The sequence below is a fragment of the Medicago truncatula genome, chromosome 2, assembly GCF_003473485.1.
Source record: "Medicago truncatula cultivar Jemalong A17 chromosome 2, MtrunA17r5.0-ANR, whole genome shotgun sequence".
Classification (NCBI taxonomy): Eukaryota; Viridiplantae; Streptophyta; class Magnoliopsida; order Fabales; family Fabaceae; genus Medicago; species Medicago truncatula.
This window is the reverse complement of record NC_053043.1, coordinates 22,692,092-22,707,693: the sequence shown is the minus strand read 5'-3', so window position 1 is coordinate 22,707,693 and position 15,602 is coordinate 22,692,092. Positions and strand designations below refer to the sequence as shown.

Below are 15,602 nucleotides of genomic sequence, written 5' to 3'. Positions count from 1 at the left end.
TTCAATTCAAATTTCATATACTTAATCAATAATAATAGTAGTAGTAGTAGTAGTAGTAACCAATCACCCACAATCACAAGTACGTCATAATATTAATACATGATAACAAATTTAGAGGTTCACTTAAGCGACCAGTAAACGAACATTCATACCTTTTTCTGGGTTCAGGTCGCTTAAGCGACCTGCGGGCGAGCTGGTAAGCGTACTTTCTGGTAGCTTCTGGAACTCGTTCGCTTAAGCGAACATGTCGTCGCTTAAGCGAACTAGTGAGCGACCAGAAAGCGTACATTTCTGTTGGCTACTGGAACTCATTCTCTTAAGCGAACCATGTAACACCCCGTTTTCCCAACGTGAAAATTTCATTTATTTAATCAGAGTAATTGACAAAAAACGGAATGTCACACTTCTTTTCTTAAAATCATAAACTGAATAAATAACTATTTATCCTTTAAATTTCAATAACTAAAAAGTCTTTAATACTTCGCAGCGGACATTATTCAATAATCAAAACAGTCTTTGGCACAAGGCCTCATCATTAATATCTCATACAAATTTGATCAACATCTTATTCATGAAAATTCTTTAAGCAATACGTAAGGAATAGAAAGACAACATTAAAATTCCCATCCCGTTACGTATCAGAGCACCTAAAGACACACATGAGAGCTAATCCACTCACAATAGCAACTTAAACTCGATCACCTGCAAGTTACTCATACGAAGAGCAACATTTTCAAGCAGAAGGGGTGAGATTTCACAAAACAATAATATCAAGCATATAATTCAATAATTATATTTAACAACACAAATAACTTCATCTATTAGTAATAATAATTCCTCATGTATAATTCTTAATAGTCCATCCAACTTCTAATTATCATTTACTTCATATCCATCACATTATAACATCATCATATAACACGTATTAACCAAATCATAACAACATAGATCATCACATCATACTCATAGTTCATATTCAACATAACATCATCTTAATCCTAATTCATATACAACATAACAACATCTTAATCCTAATTCATATAAGACATAACAACATCATTAATTTGTAATAACATTTCTCCACCAAGCATCTCATGAATAGAAGACAACTTATAACTTAACATAACCATCATCAAGTACATTTAACAACTCCTAGATAACATCATGTAATCATCATCACTAATAACTTAAACTACACAATATAATCATCACTTAATAATAATAATTATATACATCATAACATAAACATCTTCTTATAATAATATAACAACAACAACATATTCATCATTTTATAATAATATAACAACAACATAACATAGTATTCACTTAATAATAATAGTAATTATATATACATCATCTCGTCATAATATAATAATATACAACAACATATTCATCTTCTTATGAAAATATAACAACAACATATTCATAACATTCACTTAATAATAATTAATCATATATAGTACAACATATTCATCACTTTATAGTAACAATTATATATAACATCATAACAACTTAACAATATCATAATCAATATCTTACACAACATAGCAATATAACAATATCATAATCAACATCTTAAACAACATAGCAACATAACAATATCATAATCAACATCTTAAACAACATAGCAACATAACAATATCATAATCAATATGTCAAACAACATAGCAACATCTTAGTCAACATCATATAATTCACATCATAAACATCGTATAATCTTCGTAGGTACTTCTTTAATAACACATAGGTAGAAGACAACTCAACAACTCATAGATGATAATTCATCGACAACTTTAACAACTCATGGATGATAATTCATCAACAACGACCTTGACTCGACAAATGCGACAATGCAACTTAGACACTTATATGCATGTGGTACCAATCGTCATCATAAGTATTAATATACTTTCATCGCGCGGAGGACAAAGCTCCTAATCATGCGGAGGACAAAGCTCCTAATAAACGTGGTGAGGACTAAGCTCAATGATATGCTATGCATGAACTCTTATCAACAAATCACCGTAATCATCATATCAATATGCATCCAATAATTTGGAGCTAAACGTCATCAACTTATTCATATTCTTGCAACTTAGTTAAATAACAATTGCAGCATAATCAAATCACATCAAGTTAAATAACAAATCATTCTCGAAAGTTTCTTGATCATTCAACAACAATTCAAGTAGGTATAATTCAACCCATAATTCACTTCTTATTCATTTAACAATTCATTTCAACAACATCTTGATCATTCAATAATATTTCGAGTAATGCATTTAATCATTAAATCACATTACAAACAACTTAGCAGTTCATAACAGCAATAGAAACAACACAAGCAATTCACAACATAACAATATCAATGTGAAGCATCAACAACTTAAACATCAAACATCTTCCACATAAGGCATATAAATATTTCACATAACCAACAACAGCAACATAGGCGACACATAAACATCTCAGGATATAACAATATCAAATGATAATCAACAACAACTCATGCAACTTAGTTAAATAAGAATAGCAGCATAATCAGATCATATCAACAGCTTAATATCAATTCATTTTCAACAACTTCCTGATCATTCAATAATAATTCAAGTAATGCAATCAATCAATAAATCACATTATAAACACTTAGCATTTCAATATAGCTTCACAATTCACGATCATTATCTTTAATAGGTCACACTATGTACCTAAAGTTCATTTCTAACCAATCCAAGCAACTCAAGTCTCACAATGCACTAAAACACTCAATTCTGGAAGTGCTCGCGAGGCGAGAGCATCTGCTCGCCGTGGCGAGTACAAGCCAACTTTCCAACTAAGGTTGTTCCAGGTTCAATCTCGTTCCCATTCGTTCCCTAATCAATATTAGACATGTTCAAGCACTCAAAGGCATCTAAGGTTCAACTCAAAAGTTAAAATCACGAAATCTTGCATGCTCTCTGGTCAAGCTCGCGAGGCGAGTTCAACTGCTCGCTATGGCGAGTTGCGACGTGCAACTCGCGAGGCGGGTAAGGTTTGCTCGTGAGGCGAGCGATGAAGTTCATCACTCGCCGTGGCGAGGATCATAGCTCGGGAGGCGAGCGATGAATGTCGCTACGGGCAGAGTGCAGTTTTTCACAAAAATCACTAATTCTCATGGTGTTAAGCCTAACCTTGATTCCAGAATTCATCATAATCATTATCTAAGGTCTAAGGACAGTTTCTACATCGTTTTATCAAGTTTTCACCGTTTAATCATCAATTCACTTAATTTGACCTAGTTTCCGATTCCTCTTAAACTCATCTTACATCATGTTAAACCTAACCATTGATTCACATACTTAATAGAATTGCAAAGTTAGTCTTGATGAGTCATTTATTGACTATTTTAATATGCTTTTTAGTTTAGTTTTATTTAGATTTTATATAATTTTATATTAGTATTATTTGCTTTTTAGGATAATTTACTTTAAATTGCATTTTATTATATTTCAAGAAAGAATATTGGATGGATTGAGTCTTGGAGCAAAAGAAAGGGACTTGGAGCCGATTGGACACAAAAATATGAAGATTGAGAGACAAAATATGTCTCCCACAAGTCAGAAGCCTGGCACGGCCGTGCCACCCTCCAGAGTGTCTTTTGCTGCTTTTGCTTAGATTTTAAGCTACTCTTTTTTTAGCCCAAATGTAATAGCTTAGATTTTAAGTCGATTAAATGCTATAAATAGAGTAGCCATCCATCACAAATATTCATCTTTACTTGGAATACAAGAAGTGACAATTGCTTTTCTAATTAAAGTTCTTTCTTTTCCTTTACTTTCTTGTCATTTACTTTTATGCTTTCTCTCTTCTCCCCCATGTCTACGATGAACATGAGTGAGTAGACTTCTCCTTATCTTGGAATTGTTGGATAAGTCTAAATGACATAATCCTAATCAAACCAAGCTCTAAGCCCTAATCTTATGTAACCCTAATTTCTTATCTGAATTCACCGTCTTAACATGGATCAACCATTATCAAACTGTGGAAACGAAAGTGGAGGGTTTGATAATTGTTTATCCATCATTCCAAATATCAATTCATAAAACGAAAGTGGAGCTTTGATATTCGAACAAGTGAATTCAGACAAGGATTGCGAAGTCAGCGAAATAGGCTTTGCAATCTTTGAGACATATAGTTTCGATCTTCAAGGGAACTACTAATAATCAAGTCAGCGAAATAGGCTTGGTTGTTAGAGGAACCAAAATCTAATAGTAATCAAGTCAGCGAAATAGGCTTGGTTGCTAGAGGAACAAAAGAGAAACTGTCTTGAGAAATTAGGTCTAACATAACATTATAAGCTTATAGTTTTGGTTTGAGAAGGACTTGTCATTTAGAGGAAACCAACAATCCCAAGGCTCTTTTTATTATTATTATTTTCTTTCAAACGCTTGAAAACCCCCAACTTACAATTCTCTCCTCTCTTCTAATCATCTCTAAAAAGTTAATTTAATTGAACTACTCCCTGTCGGAATGATACTCTTTTATACTACTTCGGTAAGACCGTGCACTTGCGGTTTTATCTCATCAAGTTTTTGGTGCCGCTGCCGGGGAGTAAACTAATTTGATTAACTCTTTGTTTGTGATTAGAACTCTTTTCTCTCCCCTCTTCTTCCCTTCTTCTCTCTTTTCTCTACACTTGACTTTTTGGGTAGCTTAAAATAGATAACATGGCTGAGGAACGCACTCTTAAGGAGTATTCGATCCCTTCTTCGGATGAGCCATGCACTATTATAGTTTACCCAACGGTTCAAGGTAGCAACTTCAAAATAAAACCTGCACTACTAATTTTGGTACAACAAAACCAGTTCTCAGGATCACCTTCCGAAGATCCAAATTTGCATATCTCAACCTTTTGGAGACTTAGTGTAACTTGCAAAGACGACCAAGAAACCGTCAGGCTACATCTATTCCCTTTTTCTCTAAAAGATAGGGCCAACAATTGGTTCAACTCTTTAAAGCCCGGTTCCATCACTTCATGGGACCAACTAAGGCGAGAATTCCTTTGTCGTTTCTTTCCCCCATCTAAAACCGCCCAACTTAGGGGAAAGCTTTACCAATTTACTCAAAAGAACGGGGAATCTCTTTTCTATGTGTGGGAGTGTTTTAAAGAAATACTTAGACGTTGTCCCCACCACGGTCTAGAAAAATGGTTAATCATCCACACCTTTTATAATGGTCTAACATCTAGCACTAAATTGACTATTGATGCAGCTGCAGGTGGTGCCCTAATGAACAAAGACTTCACGACAACTTATGCGTTGATTGAGGACATGGCTCTAAACCTTTTCCAATGGACAGAAGAAAAAGCAATCATCAATCCTTCACCCTCTAAAAAGGAGGCAGGTATGGATGAAACCTCTTCCATTGACTATCTATCTACCAAAGTTAATGCATTATCTCAAAGACTTGATCGCATGAGCACTTGTGCTAGCACACCTACCCTCTCACCTCCTTGTGAAGCATGTGGCCTATCTAGTCATTCTAACACCGATTGCAAATTAAGTAGTGTTGAGCAGTTAAACTTTGTTCAGAATGGCCAAAGAGTTGTTCAAAAATCTCACATCGAACTTTTAATGGAAAACTATTTTCTTAAACAATCCGAACAGCTCCAAGAGCTCAAGGATCAAACTAGACTTTTGAACAACTCTCTGGTTACTCTCACAACAAAGATAGACTCCATCTCCTCTCACAACAAAACTTCTGAAACTCAGCTCTCCCAGATAGTTCGTAAGGTTGACCACCCTAATAAAATGAATGCTGTTACACTTAGGAGTGGTAAGCCACTCGAAGACCCCGTAAGGGGAACCAAAACCGATGACAGAGAGAAAGAGAGCTGCGAACCACCATCTAGGGAAACCAGGGCAGAAAGAGAAGAACCACGAGTTGAGAAAAACACACCACCTCCCTTTAAACCAAAAATCCCCTTCCCACAAAGGTTTGCCAAATCAAAGCTAGATGAGCAATTCAAAAAGTTCATAGAAATGATGAACAAGATATACATTGATGTGCCTTTTACCGAAGTCCTAACCCAAATGCCTACATATGCTAAATTTTTGAAAGAAATCCTTTCTAAAAAAAGAAAGATTGAGGAAGGTGAAACGGTTAACCTTATAGAAGAATGTAGTGCCATCATCCAAAATAAATTGCCGCCAAAGCTTAACGATCCAGGCAGTTTTTCCATACCTTGTGTCATAGGGTCGGAAGTTGTGAAGAAAGCTATGTGTGATCTAGGAGCCAGTGTCAGCCTAATGCCTTTATCCCTTTATGAGAGGTTGGGAGTAGGAAAACTTAAATCGACGAGGATGACCCTACAACTAGCGGACCGTTCTGTTAAGTATCCAGCTGGAATCATAGAAGATATCCCCGTTAAGGTAGGAGAGGTATACATCCCCGCTGATTTTGTTGTAATGGAAACGGAGGAAGACAATCAAGTACCAATTCTTTTAGGAAGACCTTTTCTTGCTACTGTAGGAGCTATCATTGATGTAAAAAAGGGTAAGCTTGCCTTTAATGTCAGTAAGGAGACTGTTGAATTTGAACTTGCTAAACTAATGAAAAGTCCTTCCATTAAGGACTCTTGTTGCATGATAGATATAATCGACCATTGCGTGAAAGAGTGCTCTTTAGCATCAACTGCACATGATGGTTTGGAAGTATGCTTAGTAAACAATGCAGGTACAAAACTGGAAGGAGAGGCAAAAGCTTATGAAGAGCTGTTGGATAGAACTCCTCCAATGAAAGGACTAAGTGTGGAGGAGTTAGTGAAAGAGGAACCAGCACCTCTACCCAAGGAAGCACCGAAAGTAGAACTTAAAACACTTCCATCAAATCTAAGGTATGAATTCTTGGGCCCTAATTCTACCTATCATGTTATTGTAAATGCAAGTCTCGATGAAGTAGAAACTGAAAAGTTGCTTTATGTCCTCAAGAAATATCCTAAAGCCATAGGGTACACCATTGACGACATTAAAGGAATAAATCCTTCATTGTGCATGCATAGGATACTTCTTGAAGAAGACTATAAACCCTCCATTGAACATCAAAGAAGGTTAAATCCTAATATGAAAGAAGTTGTGAAAAAAGAAGTCCTAAAACTCCTAGATGCAGGTGTTATCTATCCAATTTCTGACTCCAAAAGGGTTAGCCCCGTGCAAGTTGTACCAAAAAAGGGTGGTCTCACAGTTATAAAAAATGATAAAAATGAATTCATTGCAACTAGGACAGTTACCGGTTGGAGAATGTGCATTGATTATAGGAAGCTTAATAAAGCAACCCGTAACGATCACTTCCCTCTTCCTTTTATAGACCAAATGTTAGAAAGGTTAGCTAAGAATTCACATTTTTGCTACTTAGATGGCTATTCTGGATTTTTCCAAATACCCATTCACCCTAATGACCAAGAAAAGACAACATTTACATGCCCCTTCGGGACCTTTGCTTATAGAAGAATGCCTTTTGGTCTCTGTAATGCCCCTGCTACTTTTCAAAGATGCATGATGTCCATTTTTTCTGACTTTGTGGAAAAGATAATGGAAGTATTTATGGATGATTTTTCTGTGCATGGATCTAGTTTTGATGATTATTTGACTAACCTTGAAAAAGTTTTGGAAAGATGTGAACAGGTGAACCTAGTCTTAAATTGGGAGAAATGTGACTTCATGGTAAGAGAAGGAATTGTCCTAGGACACTTGGTCTCCGACAGAGGTATAGAGGTAGACAGAGCAAAAATCGAAATTATTGAAAAAATGCTACCTCCCACCTCAGTCAAAGAAATTAGAAGTTTCCTAGGACATGCATGGTTCTACCGCCGTTTCATTAAAGATTTTTCATCAATCACTAAACCACTAACAAGTCTGCTTCTCAAGGATGCGGACTTTGTCTTTGATGATACTTGTTTGCAGGCATTTTACAGGTTAAAAGAAGCACTAATTACTGCCCCAATCATACAACCACCAGATTGGAACCTACCTTTTGAAATAATGTGTGATGCAAGCGACTATGTAGTTGGAGCAGTGTTAGGTCAAAAAAAGGATAAAAAGATGCATGCCATATACTACGCCAGTAAGACCCTAGATGGGGCACAGGTAAACTATGCCACAACAGAAAAAGAACTGCTAGCAGTTGTCTACGCCATTGACAAATTTCGGCAATACTTGGTGGGATCAAAAATCATTGTTTACACAGATCACTCGACCATAAAATACTTGCTAAACAAAAAAGATGCCAAACCGAGATTGATCCGATGGATTTTGCTCCTCCAAGAATTTGACCTTGAAATAAAAGATAAAAAGGGCGTAGAAAATGTTGTCGCTGATCACTTGTCCCGACTTCGGGAGACCAATGAAGATGAGTTACCCTTGGATGATTCATTCCCGGATGACCAACTCTTCTTATTGGCACAAACTAACGCACCTTGGTATGCAGATTTTGTTAATTTTCTTACAGCAGGAGTACTACCACCTGAGTTAAGCTACCAACAAAAGAAGAAATTCTTCAATGATCTCAAGCACTACTATTGGGATGAGCCCTACCTCTTCAGAAGAGGCTCAGATGGGATTTTCAGGAGATGCATTCCTGAAAACGAGGTAAGTAGTATTCTAACTCATTGCCACTCCTCCTCTTATGGCGGTCACGCCAGTACACAAAAGACTTCTTTCAAAATTCTTCATTCTGGTTTCTGGTGGCCATCACTTTTCAAAGATGTGCATCTCTTTATCTCTAAATGTGACAAATGTCAACGCACCGGTAACATTACTAAACGAAATGAAATGCCTTTGAACAACATCCTTGAAGTAGAGATTTTTGATGTTTGGGGTATTGATTTTATGGGACCATTCCCCTCCTCTTTTGGGAATCAATAAATATTAGTAGCCGTTGACTATGTGTCCAAATGGGTTGAAGCTATTGCCTCCCCCACTAATGATGCACACGTTGTTATAAAACTATTTAAAAAGGTCATTTTCCCTAGATTCGGGGTGCCACTAGTTGTGATAAGCGATGGAGGGTCTCACTTCATTTCAAGACATTTTGAAAAACTTTTACAAAAACATGGAGTGAGGCACAAAATTGCGACACCTTATCACCCCCAAACTAGCGGACAAGTAGAGGTCTCAAATAGACAAATCAAAGCTATCCTTGAAAAAACTGTTTCAACCTCTAGAAAAGATTGGTCAAGTAAGCTTGACGATGCCCTTTGGGCCTATCGAACGGCTTATAAAACCCCCATTGGAATGACCCCTTTTAAACTTGTCTATGGGAAATCTTGTCACCTTCCCGTTGAGCTCGAGCATAAGGCCTATTGGGCAATTAGAAACCTCAACTTAGACCCCAATTTGGCAGGTGAAAAAAGAAAACTTCAATTAAACGAGCTAGAAGAACTTAGGATAGATGCCTATGAGAATGCCCGCATTTATAAGGAGCGAACTAAGAATTGGCATGACAAGAAAATCATCAAGAAGCACTTCCAAAGCGGTGACCTTGTGCTGCTCTTTAACTCTAGGCTAAAGCTCTTTCCAGGTAAACTACGGTCACGGTGGTACGGTCCTTTTCAAGTTCGCACGGTCTACCCTTATGGGGCGATTGAAATCTTTTCTGAAGAAACAGGATCCTTCACGGTTAATGGGCAAAGGCTTAACATCTATAATACCGGAGAAGTAAATGAAGTAGTGGCTGATTTCACCCTTAGTGACCCACCTTAAGGATTTTTATCCTTATCTTCATCAAGCTAGTGACGTTAAAAGAGCGTTTAGTGGGAGGCAACCCACCAATTTAATTGCTTTCTTTGTTTTCTTTTATTTCTCTTTGTTTTGTAGGTAAGTGTCCGAGATTGATTGAGAAACAAACGAAAAAAATCAAAGTTCCAAGAACCAGAAAGATGGCACGGCCCGTGCTTGATTTGGCACGGCCATGCCAGGAATCACAACACCACTTTGGCAAAACTTGGCAGAATGATGGCACGGCCCGTGCTACAGCTGGCACGGCCGTGCCAACCTAAAGGCCTCCGGAGTTCAAAATTTCGACAAATTGTAAGCTTTCCGCATCCTTTCTCACTTTTTCCTTATTTCTTTCGTTTCTCTTATCCTTAATCATTGATGACAATGCTTCTCCTAAGTGTGGGGGGAGCCTAATAAAGTGTCTTTAGTCGTAGTGTTTCCAAACTCCCTTGAACTTTATTCTTTTGTTTTGTTTTATTGTAAAAGGCATGGTTAAGTAGCTAATTTTTATTGAAAATATCATGACATAAAAATTTTCATTGTCTCCTCCTATTCGATTGATTCTTGTACATGAAAGCAAAACTCTTGTGTTTTAAGTCTTCTTGATATACCCACATCTTGTTTTAAAGTGAATAAAATTCTCCAATGAGAAAAACACAAAGTTGCTTCCCTTGAGTAAACGCGTTTTAATCTTAGTGGTACATTAACCTTTAAAGATTCTCAAAGTGCCAGTAGTATAAGTTAGTATAAGGGAGTGCATAAAAAGCCAAAAAGCCAAATAAATTCCAAGATCTCATCATTGAATCTAGATTGGGGAAGGAGGTAGGCCCTCCGACTTCCTACGTGAAGATGATTGTTATCTTAAGGAAAAACTTTAAAAAGCATCATTGAATCTAGATTGGGGAAGGCGGTAGGCCCTCCGACTTCCTACGTGAAGATGATGTTTTAAGGGATACCATTGAATCTAGATTGGGGAAGGGGGTAGGCCCTCCGACTTCCTACGTGAAGATGTTATTCCTTAAATAAAGAACTTAAATGTGCAAATGGCAAAGAACAAAGATTCTCAAATACTCCCATCTCTCTTATATGAATTATAGAAGGAATATTTCTTGGTTGGTTTAGTGCTAGGATTAGACCATGTTTCCTCATAATGTCTATCTTATACAGGAGCAAGAAAAGGGTTGGACTTCAAACACACACTCACTTGAAACTTGATCGTTGGGTTGAATAAAAATTACAAGAAATGCTTGAGTTTGTGATTAGTATACATTTGAGATTTAAGCCCTTGAGGAGACATGTGCTTTAATTGAATTGTCATTTGATATAACCGTTTATGCTACTATGTTTATGCCTTTTGCTTGAGGACAAGCAAAGATTCAACTGTGGGGGAGTTTGATGAGTCATTTATTGACTATTTTAATATGCTTTTTAGTTTAGTTTTATTTAGATTTTATTTAATTTTATATTAGTATTATTTCCTTTTTAGGATAGTTTACTTTAAATTGCATTTTATTATATTTCAGGAAAGAATATTGGATGGATTGAGTCTTGGAGCAAAAGAAAGGGACTTGGAGCCGATTGGACACAAAAATATAAAGATTGAGAGACAAAATATGTCTCCCACAAGTCAGAAGCCTGGCACGGCCGTGCCACCCTCCAGAGTGTCTTTTGCTGCTTTTGCTTAGATTTTAAGCTACTCTTTTTTTAGCCCAAATGTAATAGCTTAGATTTTAAGTCGATCAAATGCTATAAATAGAGTAGCCATCCATCACAAATATTCATCTTTACTTGGAATACAAGAAGTGACAATTGCTTTTCTAATTAAAGTTCTTTCTTTTCCTTTACTTTCTTGTCATTTACTTTTATGCTTTCTCTCTTCTCCCCCATGTCTACGATGAACATGAGTGAGTAGACTTCTCCTTGTCTTGGAATTGTTGGATAAGTCTAAATGACATAATCCTAATCAAACCAAGCTCTAAGCCCTAATCTTATGTAACCCTAATTTCTTATCTGAATTCACCGTCTTAACATGGATCAACCATTATCAAACTGTGGAAACGAAAGTGGAGGGTTTGATAATTGTTTATCCATCATTCCAAATATCAATTCATAAAACGAAAGTGGAGCTTTGATATTCGAACAAGTGAATTCAGACAAGGATTGCGAAGTCAGCGAAATAGGCTTTGCAATCTTTGAGACATATAGTTTCGATCTTCAAGGGAACTAATAATAATCAAGTCAGTGAAATAGGCTTGGTTGTTAGAGGAACCAAAATCTAATAGTAATCAAGTCAGCGAAATAGGCTTGGTTGCTAGAGGAACAAAAGAAAAACTGTCTTGAGAAATTAGGTCTAACATAACATTATAAGCTTATAGTTTTGGTTTGAGAAGGACTTGTCATTTAGAGGAAACCAACAATCCCAAGGCTCTTTTTATTATTATTATTTTCTTTCAAACGCTTGAAAACCCCCAACTTACAATTCTCTCCTCTCTTCTAATCATCTCTAAAAAGTTAATTGAATTGAACTACTCTGTGTCGGAACGATACTCTTTTATACTACTTCGGTAAGACCGTGCACTTGGGGTTTTATCTCATCAAGTCTCACCCTTACCTTATAATCAGGAAATCGCAGCCCCTCTAGGTCTCTCCCTCTTCTCTTGGCTTTTTCTCCCTTTTTTCAAAACTGGCCGTACGTACGTTATGTTTTTCTAAACTAGGTCTCTCCTATTTATATAAATCTTTAACCTACTTATTTTTCTCTTAAATCCAAATCTTAATATTCTATCCCAGTATATATATATATAAAATATTTCTCTAACAATAATAAATAACAAATATATCTCTAATATATATATATATATATATATATATATATATATTTCCATAACAAATCATTTATATTTCTATAGCAAATGACATATATTTCTACAACAAATCATACATATATTTCTATAACAGATTATATATATTTCTACAACAAATCATACATATTTCTATAACAAATAACGTTTATTTCTATAACAAATGACATATATTTCTACAACAAATCATACATATATTTCTATAACAGATTATATATATTTCTACAACAAATCATACATATTTCTATAATAAATAACGTTTATTTCTATAACAAATGACATATATTTCTAAAACAAATCATGTATATTTCTATAACAAATCATATATATTTCTGAACCAAATAACATATATACATTTCTAAATCAAATAACATATATTATATTTCTAAATCAAATAACATATATTATATTTCTAAATCAAATAGCATATATATATATATATATATATATATATATTTCTAAATCAAATAACATATATATTATATTAATAAATATATAACATATATCATAACAAAATATCACTCATCAAAATAAATCATATAAATCACACAAACCATGTAAGTATATTACAAACTCATTTAAAATAATCAAATAATTAGAGAGGGCGTTACAACTCTCCCCCCTTAAAAGAATTTCGTCCTCGAAATTCAAGCACGAAAGAAATAAATTCAATCATTGCATAACCATACTAAACCATATATAGTTAAATAGAAACTTCAACAAAACATGCAAACCACATCAAAGTTAGTCAATCAAACATGATAATATAATAAACATAACTATTAATCAGAAACACAACAACAACTAATCGAATAGCATAAAGATAGTAATATAACTATTACTAAAACTCGACACGACTCAACTACTTGGTCGGACGGACCGACCTGCTCTGATACCAATTGTAACAATCCGTTTTCCCAACGTGAAAATTTCATTTATTTAATCAGAGTAATTGACAAAAAAACGGAATGTCACACATCTTTTCTTAAAATCATAAACTGAATAAATAACTATTTATCCTTTAAAATTCAATAACTAAAAAGTCTTTAATACTTTGCAGCGGACATTATTCAATAATCAAAACAGTCTTTGGCACAAGGCCTCATCATTAATATCTCGTACAAATTTGATCAACATCTTATTCATGAAAATTCTTTAAGCAATACGTAAGGAATATAAAGACAACATTAAAAATCTCTTCCCGTTACGTATCAGAGCACCTAAAGACACACATGAGAGCTAATTCACTCACAACAGCAACTTAAACTCGATCACCTGCAAGTTACTCATACGAAGAGCAACATTTTCAAGCAGAAGGGGTGAGATTTCACAAAACAATAATATCAAGCATATAATTCAATAATTATATTTAACAACACAAATAACTTCATCTATTAGTAATAATAATTCCTCATGTATAATTCTTAATAGTCCATCCAACTTCTAATTATCATTTACTTCATATCCATCACATTATAACATCATCATATAACACGTATTAACCAAATCATAACAACATAGATCATCACATCATACTCATAGTTCATATTCAACATAACATCATCTTAATCCTAATTCATATACAACATAACAACATCTTAATCCTAATTCATATAAGACATAACAACATCATTAATTTGTAATAACATTTCTCCACCAAGCATCTCATGAATAGAAGACAACTTATAACTTAACATAACCATCATCAAGTACATTTAACAACTCCTAGATAACATCATGTAATCATCATCACTAATAACTTAAACTACACAATATAATCATCACTTAATAATAATAATTATATACATCATAACATAAACATCTTCTTATAATAATATAACAACAACAACATATTTATCATTTTATAATAATATAACAACAACATAACATAGTATTCACTTAATAATAATAGTAATTATATATACATCATCTCGTCATAATATAATAATATACAACAAATATTCATCTTCTTATATTATATAACAACAACGTATTCAGCATCTTATGAAAATAACAACATATTCATAACATTCACTTAATAATAATTAATCATATATAGTACAACATATTCATCACTTTATAGTAACAATTATATATAACATCATAACAACTTAACAATATCATAATCAATATCTTACACAACATAGCAATATAAAAATATCATAATCAACATCTTAAACAACATAGCAACATAACAATATCATAATCAATATGTTAAACAACATAGCAACATCTTAGTCAACATCATATAATTCACATCATAAACATCGTATAATCTTCGTAGGTACTTCTTTAATAACACATAGGTAGAAGACAACTCAACAACTCATAGATGATAATTCATCGACAACTTTAACAACTCATGGATGATAATTCATCAACAACGACCTTGACTCGACAAATGCGACAATGCAACTTAGACACTTATATGCATGTGGTACCAATCGTCATCATAAGTATTAATATACTTTCATCGCGCGGGGGACAAAGCTCCTAAACGTGCGGAGGACGAAACTCCTAATCGTGCGGAGGACAAAGCTCCTAATAAACGTGGTGAGGACTAAGCTCAATGATATGCTATGCATGGACTCTTATCCTCAAATCACCGTAATCATCATATCAATATGCATCCAATAATTTGGAGCTAAACGTCATCAACTTATTCATATTCTTGCAACTTAGTTAAATAACAATTGCAGCATAATCAAATCACATCAAATTAAAGAACAAATCATTCTCGAAAGTTTCTTGATCATTCAACAACAATTCAAGTAGGTATAATTCAACCCATAATTCACTTCTTATTCATTTAACAATTCATTTCAACAACATCTTGATCATTCAATAATATTTCGAGTAATGCGTTTAATCATTAAATCACATTACAAACAACTTAGCAGTTCATAACAGCAACAGAAACAACACAAGCAATTCACAACATAACAATATCAATGTGAAGCATCAACAACTTAAACATCAAACATCTTCC

At 34.5% G+C, this 15,602-nt stretch overlaps 1 non-coding gene across 1 annotated transcript; it reads right to left on the bottom strand.

Annotated features, from left to right (window-relative positions):
- Positions 1-5,072: 5,072 nt before the first annotated feature.
- LOC120578826 (small nucleolar RNA R71) lies at positions 5,073-5,179 on the bottom strand. The gene has a single exon (XR_005644634.1). It is a non-coding gene; the product is annotated as a small nucleolar RNA R71 (small nucleolar RNA).
- Positions 5,180-15,602: the final 10,423 nt, after the last annotated feature.